A 13,509-nucleotide genomic window follows, 5' to 3' on the forward strand; every position below is an offset into this window, starting at 1 on the left:
ACCAGTGTGCTTTGAATCAGCCTTGCTGCTTGATAGAAGTGCTGACCACAGGGGGTGGCATGAGTTGTAAAACAGAGCGGTAACCTTGCTGGTTCATTGCACCTTGTACTCTGGTTCACTACTTGAAGACACAGTGCACATGGGTGACATATCGTGGTGAAAGTATCACTCCTGACTATATATATACATTTATGAATGCATTTGACTGTGTGTGTGTGTGTGTGTGTGTGTGCAAAGTGACAGACTGAGAAAATGAATTCAGAAGTTTTGTCTTGCTAATAGTAAATTCATTTTTAGAGAAAATTAGTCACAAACGAAAACAAAAGAAACTGATGGATTTTTCTCTCTTTCCTATCAATAGAAACAATAATAAAAGCAGACTTAGTTATTGAATTTATATAAAGAATAACAAACTATCTGCCATTCTTTACGGTCCCCTTTGCCAAGTTTAATGCCCTATCTTGTCAATGACCATCATGAGCCTGCAAGTATATAAGAGTCTAACAGGTCGAGATGCTGTTCAGCCAAATGGCTGCTTCAATATTAGTTTAAATACTAGAACTCATGGCCATAGGTGGAAATTAATGGGAGAACATTTTAAACTGAACTTGAGAAAACACTTTTACACAGCGTGTAGTTAGAGTATGGAACAGTCTTCCTGTTCATGTAGTGCAAGCTAAACCCCTGGGTTCCTTTAAATCAGAGCTAGATAAGATTTAAAAAATTCTGAACTATTAGTCAAGTTCTCCCCAAACGTGCTTGATGAGCTGAATGGCCTCCTCTCGTTTGTAAATTTCTTATGCTCTTATTATTTTTCAGTCCAAACTTGGTACCTATTTGGAATAATAGATATATTACCCACCGAAATCAGTCCCCGTACCATGAACGTTGGGTAGAGAAAAACATCTGGTCAGCTTTGCATCTATTGGACATCACAGGAAATGTTCTGTTTTTTGAAAACTTTTGTTTAAAACATAATAGTTTATTAAAAAAGAATTTGATATTGTTCTAAAAGCTATTCCAGCTGCACATTTAATGTTGGTCAGGAACCTTTTAAACAATTCTCCCCTTGACCTATTTCATAGGCTCCCTCCTCTCCAATACAATGGTATTATTTTTAAGGAGGGTAAATTCCTAAATAAAATTATTAGACATAATATTATTAGACATTACTTATGAACTATTTTGTCACCTTTCCAATAAAAGTTCAAATTAACCAGTAAACACATTTGCACTAAATATATTTATTATCTAATACCCCTCAAAGTCAGAGTTACACTTTAAAGTATTCAATGCTATATATCCCTGTAATGAATTTCTTCATGCTAAGTTTAACTTTGATAATAATATTTGCACCTTTTAAAATAATGACATAGAAACTTTGGACCACTTGTTCTTCTCTTGTTGCTTCTCAACAAGTACAAAATTTCATTTCTTGACTTCCTTTACTTGTAATGATATTATCTTTGGTGTTGTCCTAAATGATGATACGCTTTATCTTTTACTCAATAAAATTATATTGTTGGGAAAATCTATATTCATAAAACAAGATTCGTCATCATGGCTTATAAATGCTTATTATAGTTCATCATTGTTTGTTTCAGTAACGATAACATAAACAGGGGTAGGCACCAGGAGAACATCATTGGCTCTTGCATCGATTACTTTTCCTGTAACACCCTTTAGATTGTTTCCCTGAAGGGCAGCAAACCGACAATTTCGGTGTGATTGAGCTGATCACGTGTGCATAGGGAGGGAATGCGGACCACATGACCTTCCCGGCGAGCTCAGCACATCCAGCATCGCTTCGCAAATACAATCAAAATGTTTTATCTTTATTCACACTTTCTATCTTTATTCATTATCTCTACGATCTCACTGCTGGACGAATGCCTGGCATTCAGAGCATTCTTTATTAGCCATTTGCCTTTGGATGCAGTTTATTAGCATGCCCCAAAGCGTCCAGGCATCAGTAATTGCTTCCCACGTTACTCCGGTCCTGGGGTCTTCTGTAACTGCCCTTTGGGATTACATATATTCAGCATATGCTTTTGTCCGAAGTGAGGAGAGTTTGGGGTCAGAGCACTTGGGTCTAAGGGACTTGCTCAAGGGCTTAACAATGTTACGATTACTCTGCCATGGGAGTTGAACCAACAACCAAACTGGCAGAGATGGCCAACCTGCTGAGCTCCACACCCGCTGACGATCTCCTTTTCCTGTCTGCTGCAGTCTCCATGGACCTGAGTCCAGAGAAGCACTCTGAACTTGAGGAAAGGAGCCCTTCTGCTGGAGATCCAGAGGCTGCGGGAGGCGCTGAGAGAGGCCCTCATGGAAGTGGAGGGCCTTGAATCCAGCACCAAACGCAGCCAAATCTTAGAAAAGAATAGGCATGTCGCCATGGGAAGAAAGAAATGCAACATGGACCCTAAGAAGGGTATCCTGTTCATGGTACAAAACAATCTTCTCCGGCACACGTCTGAGGACATCGCCCAGCTCCTATACAAGGGAGAGGGGCTGAACAAAACAGCCATTGGGGATTACCTGGGTGAGAGAGACAACTTCAATATCCAAGTCCTCCAAACATTTCTTGGGCTTCATGAATTCGCAGGGTTCAACCTGGTACAGGCTCTCAGGCAGTTCCTCTGGAGTTTCCGTCTGCCAGGAGAAGCACAAAAGATTGACAGGATGATGGAGGCCTTTGCACAGAGGTACTGTCAATGTAATCCTGGAGTCTTCCAGAACATTGACACCTGCTATGTACTTTCATTTTCCATAATCATGCTAAACACTAGCCTTCATAATCCAAATGTGAGAGACAAGCCCAGTGTGGACAGGTTCATCTCCATGAATCGAGGAATCAATGATGGAGGCAACCTGCCAGATGAACTCCTCCGAAATCTTTATAAGAGCATAAAGAATGAGCCATTCAAGATTCCTGAAGACAATGGGAACAATGCCTTCTTCAACCCTGACAGAGAGGGTTGGTTCTTCAAACTGGGAGGAGGACGGGTGAAAACATGGAAAAGGCGGTGGTTCATCCTGATGGACAACTGCCTTTACTACTTTAAACATACTACGGATAAGAAACCCAGGGTGATCATTCCGCTGGAGAATCTGAGCATCCGTGAGGTGAAGGATCTCAGGAAGCCTAACTGCTTTGAACTGTACATCCCTAACAACAGCAGACAGCTGATGAAAGCCTGCAAAACGGAGGCGGACGGCCGCCTGGTAGAGGGCAATCATGTGGTGTACCGCATCTCGGCGCCAACCCCTGAGGAGACGGACAAGTGGATACAGAGCATCACTGCTGCTGTGAGCACTGACCCTTTTTATGAGATGCTGGCAGTAAGAAAAAAACGGCTGAATAAATAAATAACGATAAAGACTGTGTGAATATGGTTGGATGTGCTATTGCAGAAAGTATTTATTTCAGAACAAGGAACTTTGCACAAAGTAATGTTTAACCTTAAGGTAGCATGACCGAATTCCAGGTTTTGTTTTGATGCGACTTATTGTTCACTACAGATTTTATCATCGAAATGCCCTGTCCTTTTTTTGTATAAATGTGAAATTAAATGTTATTTGCACTGTATTGCTGATCTTTATGTCAGAGTACCTTTTTTCTGAGAATCCACACTGCTGTAAATTTGCATTAACATGATTAGGATTGGGATGGAAAAATTATTTTCCATCTTAACCCATATTCTAAGCATATTGATTTCTGTTTTTTTTTACTTTTTTTTTTTTTATTTTACTTTTACAGCAGTATGATTTAAGACACTAACAGCAATTCATTTTTCAACCAGTAATTGTTAATGTGATAGGAATTGCATTCAACAGCAAATGCGTTCAACTTAACCAAATGTATAAATCTTACATATTCTGATGATTTGACATTCCCCCGACGTCTGTGTGATGTATTTCAGCAACAACACGCAGTTAATGAGATCACTATGCGGAATTTAGCCGACTGTTATTTTACTGATTAGGATATATCACCCAAGATTGGGGTATACTATATATCAAGGGTCAGCAACCTTTTTGAAACTGAGAGCTACTTCACGGGTACTGAGCCATACAAAGGCTACCAGAACAGACTTTACCTAAACTTATCTAAACTTCACGTAGAATAAACACGTTTTAAATGCTTTTTTGGATATTGTCATTTTCAAATCTATATAAATACAAATGTGATTAAAGAAGAATAGCAACAAGATAAAATGAAATTTTAGTCGCTGCCCACTGGTGAGTTGTGGTATTTTTAGAACAGGTCCGTGGACAACTCATGTGGTCCTTGGGGGCATCCTGGTGCCAGTGGGCACCATGTTGGTGACCCCTGTTCTAAATGGTATGTAGGGTTTGCAAACTACACCAACGCTTCTGATGTAGCTACATTTAGGCTTATAGTGGAATAATATAGTGGAAGATTCCTTGCGTGAGTGTCTGAGAGCGTGAAAGTCATGCCAGATGCATGGTAGTCGGCAGCCCTGCTTTCCGTGTGCATCTGTCTCTTACTTTAGGTGGCTAGAGATCCAGCATTACTCAGGATTAGGAGCCACTTGCACTGATAATAATTAGTTTCTTTTTCCCCTTGCAGTCTGCTGCTGTATAACATTATGAAATCAGCCCAAAAATCCGCAACCCATGACCTCCTAATATTTACCCGAAACTATGTTTTCAAAATAGCACAATTGGGCATGAACACCGCGGACCTGGAAACTCTGCTGAGCATTGAGAATCAGCGTGCAAAGGCTCTTAATTTGGATATGTTTGTGAAATGTTCTGCTGCACAGCACAACAAAGAAAAACAACTGGTCAGTGATAATGAAAAGTACAATCAGCATTGTTTTAACCATGAGAGTCCAAATGCTTAGATAAATTGTCACTTTTTCAGTGTAAGTATGCTCCTGAGCGCCACGATTCTGAATGATTGTCGGTTTCTCATTGAACCTCCATGCCACTCTGTTAAAATCTCTTGCCACCCCATGTAAAATTTTCTAGATCCACCACTGTGCCAGAGCTAAGACTTAAGAATCTTGAGTATTATTTCAACATAAACTTTGCTTGGGTGCTTCATATTTTTAATTAAATATAAATTATGGCAACGTGCAAAACTATTAAGCAAAATGCAACATATTTGTTTTTCATTTACATAATTATATATGTTGATTATGATTCTTTTTAGTTCCACAGTACATGCAGATACTAAAATTCAAGCATGCACTCTTAGGTTAATTGCTATCAGTTTATATAAAGATTTATAGAAATTTCAGTCAGAGACTAGCTTCTGATATAGAAAGAATGTTTACATTTTTTTGGCCGTGGAATAGTTTTTCAGTGCTGCATGTAGTTTCTCTTTATTGTTTGAATAGGGCACACTTACACATCAACAAGTGCAGTGGCAGTTGTGATGTTCTCGCATATGAGAAAATACAAGGACAACTTTTATTAAAGAAAACGAAAGGCTTTACTCTCCATACTCCAGTGAATTGCATGCATAGGCCTACTGCCGCATCTCACTTTGCCAACTTCCGCTTCCGTGCGGCTCAGGAGGATCTGGCTGCAGAACACTGGAAAGGGGTCCACAGCTCAAGGGGACCACCAGAGGACAGATGGAGTGGAACCGGGAACCAAGGGATTTGCCAGTGACTGGCACTCACTGTTGTTTTCGACTACAATAAAAACAGCTGTACTGGCTGAATAATAAGCATACAAAAGGAAAAAAAGACATGGATAGGAATAAAAAAGTAATTAAAAATAGAAAAACAACTGAAGAGTCATTCACACTGAACACGCGTCTCTGCTCTCAGGACGACGATCCTGCCAACTGCGCCAGACTGCGACAGACCGAACTACAAAACTGTAGACTCAGTGGACAGCTGACTACGCCACCCTAGGAATTTCATCCAGCTTTCCATTGAGACTACAGTTTTGCAGTCTGTTCTGCCAAACAATGTATTAAAAAGTGCAGTGTTATACATGACACTGTAATTAGTTCAATTCAAGAGATGTACTATCAAGTAATAATAGTGTGATTATCATAATCACACAAATATATGAATTCCTCTGATACTGAATTAAACAACCCTTTATGCTGTCCCTTATGTGAATTAGTAAACATTTCCACACCTCTTTCACCATAGACAACCATTCTCTCCATAGTCATATGCAATTCCAATTCCCCCTTTTATTTATTTTATGGCAGACAGACAGCAGTGTATTATTATATTATAATTATATTATATTTATTATAATTATATAATTATATTATATTATAATTATTATATATATCATTATATTAGGGTGCCCCTCGCAGAAGGTAAATTTAATCTTATTTAATTACATTTTCTATATAGCGTCAGATGACAGCAGACGTCATTTACTGTAAGGTTACCTTTACTATATAAGATATAACAGCTCCCAAAGTTCTTCATCTGGTACAGAAAACATACGCCTGACAGATGTTGAAGTTTATTCCGTCTTTATTCTTCTAGACACCGTGAAAAACTATAAAATAAACATATTATTAAATTCCTGCATTACATTTAATCTTACAAGACATTCTAAAAGATCCATGATATTACCGCTAAACAGCGGCTCATACATCACCGCAATTCCACTTTTCAATACAAGACAACAAGTAAATACAATAAATATAAATTACCGTGTGCGCCTTCTGACCAAATGCTTAGGAGTTATTACAGATCCTGCCGTGACAAGCCGACAAACCACAAGTTGACTCCATGAATCTCCCAGCATGCATTTACTCCTAACCTATTCCGTCACCTGACCATGTATTCAAGGGTTAACACGGATCAATTAAATAGTCAGCAGAGGGCACTGGCATACATTTCACAGTATACATTCTATATTAAATCAAACCAGCAAAAGGTGATTATAAAATAACCGTCTTAGCGACAGTTACAGAGTGGCGTAGTCACCCTTTCGCTCCATAGCGCCCCCTACTCCTACTACGTTTATAATTATAATAATTGCCTCATGTGCAGTTACGCTGGTTAAATTACCTGGAAATGTTATTAACTGCACATTCTCCTAGAAACTAACAACGGTGCTCACTCAGGTATATTTATAATGGTCAGAAAGCTGATGTAAAGTCTGATATAGTGCTGAATGTGTTATTTTGTAGACAGTAATAGGTTTAATTAATTTTATATTCCATTACTGTAGAAAGCTATACTTGCTTACTTAAGGTATTTTGCGTTATTAATGTGTGATTTAAATGCAAATAGTTTTATTACAGTCAGCATTTATTCACAGTGAGTAGCTTGTCATCATGAAGAGGAAGTGTGACAATCGTGAGTTTTTGGGCAACCACAGAAAAGCAGGAAAGTAAGTACAGACAGTGAGATAATTAGTGCCAGTCAGATGATAGACATATACAGTATGTGAGTCAAAGGTTCTTCATATATTAATCATTCCCATTCAGGTAACAAATCCTGAGAGATCCATTCCTGAGCATCATGCCAAGAAGCACCACTTGTTTACTGATAACTGCTTTCATGTAAACTCTGCTGTGCTGAGAGTAAAGATGAAGAGGGAGAGACAGCAAGAGGCTGCTGACGGCAGAGAATGCAGGCGACATGGAGGGGAGTGAGAAAAGGAGCAAATATTGATGGTTAAGAGTGAATAATGACGTCACAGCAGCCTGATCCTGATGTTAGTTTAATATGCTTCTTAGTTTGGCCTGTGGTGTGTATTTCAGATACAGCATTTAATCAGGGAGACTGAGTGTGAGTCAATGACAGAGAGAGAGAGAGCAGACAGGCAGGTGAAGATGAAGGTGTATTAGGGAGGAGGGGGGAGGAGCTTGGACCTTCACCAAATCAGCCAAATGTAAATGTCACGTCTATCAAACAGGAGACCCTGCTTTCAGGAGAAATGGTTTAAAGATCACACTGGGCTCCCTTACAGCCCCCCCTCGTCTTAAGGGGGGTTCTTTGTTTCTACTGTGCAAAATAATTTGTAACACAAATGTCTAAACTGGCATGAAAGACACATTCAGCTCTTGTGAAGACTGGCATGTGAAACTGGAAAAGGCACTGTGGAAATTCAGTGCACATAAAGACAGGCAGTGCCACAGATTAGCACTGATGACATGGATTCAGAAGATCCATCCTGTTAATATTCAACCTTCAGATGAGCTGGAAAGAGCAGCAGCAAGTGAGGAAAAATCTTCTGAAGTTAAGTACTTGGCACGGCAAGGCCTGGCTTTTCGAGGTGTTGGTAAGGAGAGTGGGAATTTCAAGCAGCTTCTAATGCAAACAGCAGAGGGCGATGCAGAGCTGACCATGTGGCTGAAAGGTCACTTTGATTTCACCAGTGCTGTTTAACTGTAACACCTGTTCCTGGGTTGCCATCAGTCCTTGTTATTGGTTATGATTCTCACTGTCCTGCATTGTGTCTTGTTAGCTGTGTATTTAAGTGCCTGTTCTGCTTCTGTTCTTTGATGGTTCATTATAGCTGTATGTTGTATGTATGTATATAGTTCTCTAGTTGTGTTTATTCCATCATTTAGTTCATTCCTGGTCATTTGCTGTTTATTTTGGATCCATCCTGATCCTTTTGGTTTTGATGTGTGTGTTGTAAAAAACCCTATTTTTCCAGCCGTGTCATGCACTGCCGCAACCAGAAGAGGGCAGAAGATATGGCACAAAAACAAAGGAAGAAGCCTAACTTTAAAAAGGACAAAAAACATCAAGACTCATCCAGCATTGGGTGGTGGGTTAACGAATAACACAAACAATCAAAGAATAAGCAAACAAATGAGAGAAAAGATGCAGAGATGACTGAGAAGCAGGGGATGACTGGAGAAGAGATGACAGGAGCAGAAGACAGGAGGGATACAGGAAGAGCGGAGAAGACAGTATAACTGAAGAATGGGAGAAGAGGAGAGACTGCAGAGGAAGGAGAACATAGATGACTGGAGGGGAGGGAATATAGGAGCAACAGAGAGAAGGAGGAAGGGCTGCGGAGGAGAAGACAGGATAAGAGGGGAAAATGTGAGCAGAGAAGGACAAACACCCCCACTGCCCAGCAAAGTGCACTTGTAAGTAAACCACAATTTTAGCCTTGGGCTCAATATCTGGACTTGTCTCTGTGTAGCGATGCATAGAATCCCTGACACTGGTTATGACTGTACTGTATTAGTCCTAAACCTGCCATTATAGTGTAAGGAGAAAAGATTTTTTTTAAATAAATCATTTTACAAAAAGGTAGAGCGATGTAGCCCCCGGAGAAGTCCACCCCCCCCCCCCCCCCCCCCCAAAGCCCTGTTTGTTCCCTTCTAGCTACCAGATGAAACTCACAATGCACCCCAACGCCACCTAACTTCTCTTCCACATGATGCACCTTATTTACCCTCTGAATCCTGTCTATTATTGAGCGTTTTTCTATCCATTTGATTATAAGCTTATTACACTGTATGTACATTAGTCAGCCACATATGCTGTACGGCTTTGTTTTCCGGACAGTCTGGGCTACTCAGATGTGTCATAATTCGATTTGTAAATGCTGACAGTCTTGATATTATCCTTCTTATCAGGAAAAACTACTTCTGTATATAGATATTTCTCAATTTTTAGTCTCATCTAATATAAAAATTGGCAGGTAGTACAAATATAACCTTATAAATGCTGAGATTAGGGTATCTGCGATGCAGGAATGCAGGGGTTTCATTGGGGACCTTTCTATGGCTTAGTACTGTGAAGGAGTACATGGTTAGTGCCAGGCGCAAATGAATATCTTTGATTTTGCATCCATGTGGTAACTTGTTGAAGTTGTCTGATAGTCAGTAATACATGGTTTAATTATTATGATTGTTTATTTATTACTTTATAACATCTAAAAGAAACTGAAATAGGAAAGCTTATTTTAATTTATGGTCCACTGGATAAACACAGACATTACAGACGGTTTTAGAGTCTAATGCTGAATGTTTTTTGCGATCATTTTTCTGCCTGCATATGCTGTGATTGGTGCAGTGAAATTTGAGAATGTGTTTGTGGTCAGTATCATAGCCTCAGACAACAAACCAATGCTGTAGTGTGTCACTGTGTTTACATGTGAGAGGGGTTCCAGTTACATAATGAACTCGTTCTAATTGTTTTGACGGAGCTCAACAAACTTAAAAAATAAATGCTGGTTTTATCAAAAACTATGTCATATAGCTATATTCCAGATTTATTACAGCCAAACACATCTCGGAGCTCCGAGGAACCTCCTTCTCCCTACATTTCCCTCCTTCACACTCTTCCCTCAAATACTGTTACATTTGTCTTTTTTCCACACTCACACCCTATCTTGATCATACTCTGACTACATGGCATCCATATGCAGGGCAAACTATTTTACAGTCTTATCTAGTATAATAGGACATAAACATTGAATTTGATAGTTATCTTTTATTTACACATTAGAACACAACGCATGAACATGAAGGGATCGTTTGCATTTGCAACCAACACCTCCGCAAACCCCCCTGCGGAATACTGGCCGCGGACAGGGGTGGGAATCCCCAAGCTGGAAGACTGTACTGCGTCATGTTAACATTAGCTAGCTAGTTAGCATGGATACAGAGTGCACCGGGCTAAAACTATAAAGGACGTAAGGTGTGTGATATAGTAAAACACTTACTAACTGGTAATGCACGTTAGCATTACGTTAAATGACAACTTTACCAGTTACTTACCAGATACCAGATCTCCTATATGTTCGCCGAATGACAGCAGGCAGAAGGCGGCGCGTTTTTCAGAAATACACCGGAGTTAAACTTACGCCGCGTTATTTACCGGCACTTCTAACACCAACATTTGCAGCCGTTAACTCATATGTGGTAGTAACACTGAAATTACTTTCTCTGCGTCAAAATAAGGCAACACTGTGATTTTGATACTTTATCATTTATACTTAACTGTACCTTCCTCCCATTCCTCCGTCTCTGCTTATTAACATTTAGGAGAGTGTCAGATACAAATTAACAATTCAAAATTATCAAACAAAGACAGACACAACACTGAAAAGATGACAAAGACACAGTTTGAAAAGTAAATATGTTTTATTGCAAATATCTTATCTTAACATAGCCTACCTTATCATATGTTAACTTAACCCATCTTATATTTTAACTTAGCCTATCATCATATTTTAACTTAGCCTATCTTATCATATGTTAACTTAGCCTATCATATTTTATATAAGCCTATCTTGTCATATCTTAACTTAACCTATCTTATTATATTTTAACTTAGCCTATCTTATCATATAACTTAACCTATCTTATCTTATTATATTTCAACTTAGCTTATATTAATATATTTCGTCTTAGCCTATCTTATATTTTAACTCAGCATATCTTATCCTATCGTATCTCATAGCTACATTAACACTTAAACAGTATCTCTTTCCGTTGGGTCCCGCGGGATCCCAGTCCCAATGCAGGGCTCTAACACGGGTATTCTAAGAAAAAGAAAATAAACACTTTACTTAACTTTACTTAAAGCAGTCATATAACTGCATTATACATACCCAATGAATGCCTTATAAATCATTTATAAAAGTATAAAAAACACGGCTGTAAATACTTATACAAAGGCATAACACATTATAGCTATCTTGATAATGCATTATGAATGCTCTGATCTATATATACACAATAAATATCTTCATAATACATTATATCGGCCATTAATCCATAATAAACATGGCTATAATGTGTTATGCTTTTTTTTCTTCAATATTTATACCCATGTCTATAATATATTTATGGATGCATTACAGTGCATTGTGAAGGTGTCAATAATGCAGTTATATTACTGCTTTAAGTCATTTGTAAACCTGAATTCACAGCCTTATAATTACTGCCTCTTGCTAATTCTTCTGAAAGGCAGGGGACAGCAGAAGAAGCACCACTTCATCTTCTTCTTCTTCTTGTGGCTCTTCTCAGTATCATCTTCAGAAAGATCTTCGGCATTCACATGGAATGATACTTCTTCTTCACTGTAGATCTTCTCGGCAGCATCAGCATCTTCTTTTGTTTTATCTGTCTTCATCACTTCAGTCTCGTCCTCTTCCTCAGGTCCTTCTTCTGGTATAGTCAGTAGCTGTGATCTGTCTTCAGATGCCACCATACACTGAAACCTGACCAGTGTGGTAGCATCAGCATCTTCTGCCTGCTGGAATACCACATCAGCTTCTTCATTTTCCTCAGGTCCATCTTCCTGTAAAGTCTGCAGCCATATTCTGGCTACATATGCCGCCATGCACTGCCAACTGTCCACTGTGGCAGCATCAGTGTCTTCTGCTTCCTGAAGCTCCTCATCTGTTTCTTCATCTTCCTCAAGGTCTTCCTCCTGGATGGGTTCTAGCCAAGTTCTGCCTACTTGTGACACCACATATTCCACAGCATTCCCTGTACTTTTCCCTCCTCCTCCCTTAACCTCCTCCACATTCACTCCCACCTCACATACATTCTCCTCACCTCCATTTAGCATATCCATCATACTAATACCAGCCTCTGTCCCCTCCATCACAACCCTGGAGGCCTTCCCCTCAAATGTTCCCCACTCTGGTACCTCCACATATTCCTCACTACTCTGCCCCCTTACCTCACCCTCCCCCCGGCTTGTCCGGTCCTTCCTGACTTTCTTTTTTTTGTTAAGGTAGCAAGTTTTATAAATTTCCCAGTCTTCAGATGAAAGGCCGTAATTACTCTGAAGACTTTGAGATGAAATACTAGTGCTGGCTAGCAGTCCATCCTTTCCCACACTCTCCCCTCCCTTACCCAAATCAGTAGACCCCCCCAATCCCCCCTTAACCCCCCCAGCCTGGACAGTGGGGAGTGTCACTGGTGAGAAGTCCTCAACACCTTCTCCCCAGTTGATCACTTCATCCCACAGGTTCCAGGCTTCCCAGTGTTGGGTGTTGGTCCATCGATCAGCTCTCTCAATTCGCTCTCTGGGGAATAAATGAGAGATTAACCAGCACTTAAGAGAGATAATAAAATAAATAAAGAGCTGGAAATTCTTCAACCATACAGAAAATACAATTGTTATAATTATTATAATAAATAATTACAGGGTTCACATATATAAAAAAGAAAGAATAAAAGAAACAGCGAGCAAGATTGCAAAAAAAATCTACTGTAAAATGCACGATACTGTAAGTGCAATAGCATATTAAACAGTAATGTCACCAAATTATAACTAGAATCAAATACGAAACAACTGTGCTCCACATCAAATGAATACCCAGATGAATACTACCAAGAACTGAGTTAACACTAACCAAGCTAAGAATATTTGAAAGTGTTAATCCTGTGTAACAATGTAAATAGATGTAATAATAAACTTAGAAGCATCTAGCCTACTCCGAAAGTAATGCCCCAATTTTTTTTTAACAATTTACCTACCACCCTGTACAGTAGGGGGTCCCAACTTCCGGTCGGTGTTCCGGTACCGTCCGCGCGGAGTATTGCACCGGGCGGCAGACAAC

At 39.5% G+C, this 13,509-nt stretch overlaps 2 protein-coding genes across 2 annotated transcripts in view; both read right to left on the reverse strand.

The window, feature by feature from the left end:
* Nucleotides 1-13,509, reverse strand: part of LOC125721543 (NLR family CARD domain-containing protein 3-like) — a 349,177-nt gene that overhangs the window by 33,887 nt on the left and 301,781 nt on the right. The gene's annotated exons all lie outside the window — the stretch shown is intronic.
* The window catches only part of LOC125721558 (uncharacterized), a 145,200-nt gene continuing 142,940 nt past the window's right edge, over nucleotides 11,250-13,509 (reverse strand). Inside the window, exon 2 of the mRNA XM_048997530.1 lies at nucleotides 11,250-11,866. The gene's annotated coding sequence lies outside the window, so the exon portion shown is untranslated. The remainder of the gene's footprint in view (nucleotides 11,867-13,509) is intronic.

This window comes from Brienomyrus brachyistius, unplaced genomic scaffold (assembly GCF_023856365.1).
Source record: "Brienomyrus brachyistius isolate T26 unplaced genomic scaffold, BBRACH_0.4 scaffold34, whole genome shotgun sequence".
In the NCBI taxonomy this organism is placed as follows: Eukaryota; Metazoa; Chordata; class Actinopteri; order Osteoglossiformes; family Mormyridae; genus Brienomyrus; species Brienomyrus brachyistius.